Genomic DNA, 4799 nt, shown 5'->3' on the forward strand with positions numbered 1-4799 from the left:
TTTATACTCTAATCCAGTGGAATAGCTGCTGGCCAACTGTCCATGATTTTGAAAGTAACTGTATTAGCTTATTAGTTCACTTAGCTAGACTTGAGTGGACTCATTTCTTCCATCTGCCATGACTCTCTGAGATGAACAGGGAGACACACCCCTGGGAGAGTCATTTGACGAACACTCTTCCAGACACCTCCACTGAGTGAGCATCTGAGAGACGTCCACCCTGTTTTTACCTGTTAGATGTTAATTTGTTTTCAAGACCACACTTTGTTTGCCTTGTGTTATAAATATATTTTTTTATTTATGTATGTGGCTGCATGAGTTATGTGTACCACATGTGTGCAGGAACTGGAGTTACAGGCAGTGGTAAGCTGCCTGATGTGAGTGCTGGGAATTGAACAGTAAAGTGCTTTTAGTCTCTGGAGCCATCTCACTAGCCTTGTTAGCCTGTGAGACATTAGTTTGAAACGATTATAAAGGAACAATTCAGAGGATTCCTTAATTCATATAAATGAACCAAACTAATAAATTACTTCTTGACTTCAGTGACGTAAGTTCCTCTTTTTATTGCTGAACTCTATTTTAATTTCTATTATTTTTTGTGTGTATGGTGTGTGCTGCAGCACTTTTCAGAGGTCAAAGGGTAACTTTTGGAGTTAGCTCTCCTTCCCACCTTGGGTCAGGAGATCAAACTCAATTTGTCATACTTGTGTGATAAGCACTTTGACTTGCTAGATAATCTTATCATCACTGGATGGACTTTTGGAATTTAAAATAGAAATTATTATTGTTGAATTTGTGTGTGTGGTTTGTGTGTGTGTGTGTGTGTGTGTGTGTGTGAATGTGTAGGGGCACATTTGCGTGTGTGTACATGTTTAGAGGCCAGAGATTTGACTATGTGTGTTTTTCCTCTATACACGTCCACCTTAGTAATAACAATTATCAGTGTGTTTGCGTTTGTGTTACTATGAGGACAGGTATTCTTAGTTCATAGACTACTTAGTGTCAATACAAGACAGAAGTCTGATATTTCCATCCTTTGGTATATGATAAACTTGGTGGTTCTTTTCCCGTGCAAAGAAAGAAAGAAAAGAATTAGAGCCTTCATGCTATGCAAAATCTGGTTTTTATTTGCCTATTATGAGCCTTGGAGATTTTCATTGTCAAAAAAAAATGCAGTGTTTATAGAAGCCAGAAGGAAGAATATTCCAAAAAGGAGATATGCAGTCAAAGATAGTAAATGCTGATGATGACTGGGAATCACACATTAACTGTATCAATAAGGTTATTGATAACTTTTACAAGTATCATTCATTCAAAATTGTAAATTATAGGGGGTGGGGCAAAAAAAATCCAGATTAAACTGGACCTGGAAAAGAATGGTTGGGGTTTGATGTGTGGAAAAGTATAGTTTGCTCTTTCCAGAACTTCAACTGCTTGGAGAAAGCAGACAGAAAATGGTAGCTGAGGGAGAATGCAAGAAAGAGGTGAGGTTGAGTTGATTGTTTTATAATTCTGTACAGATTTGGTTCCTATTAACAATGTAAACAACAAAGAGAAGGGTTGAAAGAATGGAGGAAGGGGGAAAGAGAAAGTAATGGGGGCTCCCAGGGGTGTGTCCTATTTCTCCACAAGCTTCTGTGCTCTCACCCCGCCTTTGGGCGGAACACCTGTGTCGGCATCCCAGCAACTTTTGGGGGGACTTCTAAGGGTTGCCAGAAGGAAACAAACACCTAACGCATGTCTCCTGCATGTTATACTCTCCAGGTGATGTTGGGGGAGATTCAGTTTATTTTCGTTCTCAGTTGCAGAAATTCAGTCAAAGAGTATATTGCTGCCCATATTGAAAGGAGCTTATGAGGCAACTAGAAAAATATGCCACATTCTAGCTGTCCTGGTTACGTGAACTGACCCCAGAGAACTGCTTTGTGGAAGCAAGAGGGGGCTTCATGGAGCGGCTGCTGCAGCTGCAAGGAATGTTCTAAAGAACCTAAGCCTTCAGTCTTCACATCGATTCCACACCCGGCTGTGTAGCCGGGGGGGGGGGGGGGGGGTTAGGGTCACTCTAACAAGGCGACGTACAGCTCCATTATTATTTTGCCATTCCTGAAATATAAAGTTTATATGGATTCATAATTTCTTTGGATTTTCATGATACTCATGCTTGCTAATAAGAAGAAAGACTTGAATTTGTAAATGTTGGCACATTGCCATTTTAAATATTAGATGGTTATTGCATTCAGCATTTCTGTTGAAAAGAGCAATGGAGAAATCAGATGCCATTATGAATACTATCAGTCAGAAAACTTGAGAAACAGCCTGTTTGGGATGTAGAATCACCTAGACCCACATATGGATGTGTCTGTGTAGGAGTGTGCATACTGTGAACTCTAGTGCACATGAGCACGAACACTACACACACACATGTTTTAAAAAGAAGCCACTTTAAAAGGGCAATGTAAGTCATCTAATGTTAAAAGTATTTCAGTTTTTATCAATACTGTTTGTTGATATTTCCTTGTTTTTACTTTATCTTCAGCATGTGGGGTGTTGTGGTTAAACATGAATTTGTCCACTTAGTTATAACTGCGAAGGGTCAACTCTTTGTCAAGTGTTAGGGAAAGAGAATCTCTTCCACATGGAAGCGAGTTTGTATCTCAGAGAACTGTTTCCATGCTAATGCATAATTGAGAAGAAAGCTCTCCTGAATAGCCATCTCTCACTCTTCCTGTGTGACAGTGACTTTCAGGCAAAAGCAGGGAGAGGGAAGAAAGAAAAAAATCCTCCCCAGGAGGTGCCCCTGGCTGCAGTGCTCCCTCTGCTGTCAATCAGCCAGGGAACCATCTGTCCCACTTTAGATTTCTGGAGCCACCAAGCACATCTGCTGTGTCTTCTCTGACGTCACATATAGAACCTCCCGGAAGCTGTGAAATGAACAGGATAACCAGAGTGCAGCTGCATGAAGCTGAAGCTGGGTCCATCTCAGTTCACGGGGAGAAACTGAGACTAGAACCACCAAGTGAATGGTTCATGTCATAACTCTAAGGTGTGAGAGACTGGATCTTTGTGTTTCTGAAAGATTAGGGAGATGCATGTATTCACAAACTATAACAATGTTTAAAATTCAAGCCCACTGTAAATATTCAAGTCGTCATTCACAAGTTCCTCATTTTTGTTTCATTATTGTTGCTGTTTTGATTTTATTTCACTGTCCCATGAAGGCTTTTTATTTATGTTTACATCTCTAGAAAAAGAATCCCAGGATTTTCCCTCCTGTGTGTTTTTTGTCTTGCTTCTTCATGGTCCATGATGCAGCTGAGGTTGTCAGTACAATAAAGCTTTAGAGGAAAGAAATACACCACACTGACGGGATGGGAACAGATTGTTTGTACTCCACACTTGTTCAACCTGCCTGTGAGGTTCATGACGATCTCCCAGCTCTGTGGCTGTCAGTGATTTCAGATTCACCAGTGTAACTGTGCTTCATCGTCTGTTAAGAACTGAACGGTGGCTTTGGAGCAGGGCCTGATGAGGACCGGGCGTTTGCCTCTCTTCTCAGCATTGTTGATGCCCTTAAAAGCATCAGCCAGGACATTCATGCACACCACGGTGACTGCATGGAAAGATGTCGGAAAGAAGCACAGTTTAGATTTTTGAGACAGAATCTCATATAGCTCAGGCTGGCATAGAACTCACTGTAGCCAAGGCTAGCCTCGAACTCCTAATTCTCCTCCTTTCACCTCTCAACTGCTGAGTTTATAGGCATATACCATCACACCTGTCTTAAAAATTTGAACTTCATTTTTGTTTTTTGTTTGTACAAATTCAACCCAGGGTATTATGCATCCTAGGAAAGTGCTATAACATTGAGCTAATTTTTCCTAAGAAAAAAAATCTCAGGGGCCTGGAGCCAGAACCCAGTGCTTATTAAGCAAGTGTGAAGGTCTGTCTCCAGCCATACATGGTGGCAGAGGCTTCCAATCCCAGTACTTGTGAAGTAGATGCAGGACACCACAAGTTCAAGGCCTCCCTTGCCAAAACAGCAAGTTGGAGCCTGGCTTCAGATAGCATGGGACCCTGTCTCAGAAGAAAAGAGAGCTGAAGAGATGGCTCAGTGTTTAAGAACACTTGCTGCCTTTAAAGAGTATTGTAAAAGGAGCTGCGGGCTGTGTTCCCACTGCCGGATTCCCGGCTAGTTTATACTCCAAAATAACAACACACAAACTGTATTCATTTAAACACTGCCTGGCCCATTATATCTAGCCTCTTATTGGCTAACTCTCACATATTGATTCAACTCATTTCTAATAATCTGTATTGCCATTTGACTATGGTTTACCAGCATGAGTCTAACCAGTGTCCGTTTTAGAGAGAAGAGCCATGGCATCTGCCTGACTCTGCTTTCTTTCCTTCTCCCAGCATTCTGTTTGGTCTACTCCAACCTATCTAATTCTGCCCTATCAAAAAGCCAAGGCAGTTTCTTTATTTGACCAATGAAAGCAATACATAGAAAGAAGACCCTCCTACACCAAAAGAGGACCCAGGTTCAATTCCCAGTACCCACAATTGTCTGTAACCACACCTGGCTCATAATTGTCTAACTCTAATTCTAGGCACGCGAGCACAAATACACAAATGCAGGAAAACATTCATGCAGATATGATAAAAAAAATTAAACTTAAAAAATAGGAGAAGCCGGGCGGTGGTGACGCACGCTTTTAATCCCAGCACTCGGGAGGCAGAGGCAGGCAGATCTCTGAGTTCGAGGCCAGCCTGGTCTACAAGAGCTAGATCCAGACAGG

At 41.6% G+C, this 4799-nt stretch overlaps 1 pseudogene; it reads right to left on the reverse strand.

Moving 5' to 3' along the window:
* Positions 1–3241: 3241 nt before the first annotated feature.
* Positions 3242–4588, reverse strand: LOC119807686 (annotated as a pseudogene).
* Positions 4589–4799: the final 211 nt, after the last annotated feature.

Source organism: Arvicola amphibius, chromosome 1, assembly GCF_903992535.2.
Source record: "Arvicola amphibius chromosome 1, mArvAmp1.2, whole genome shotgun sequence".
Taxonomy (NCBI): domain Eukaryota; kingdom Metazoa; phylum Chordata; class Mammalia; order Rodentia; family Cricetidae; genus Arvicola; species Arvicola amphibius.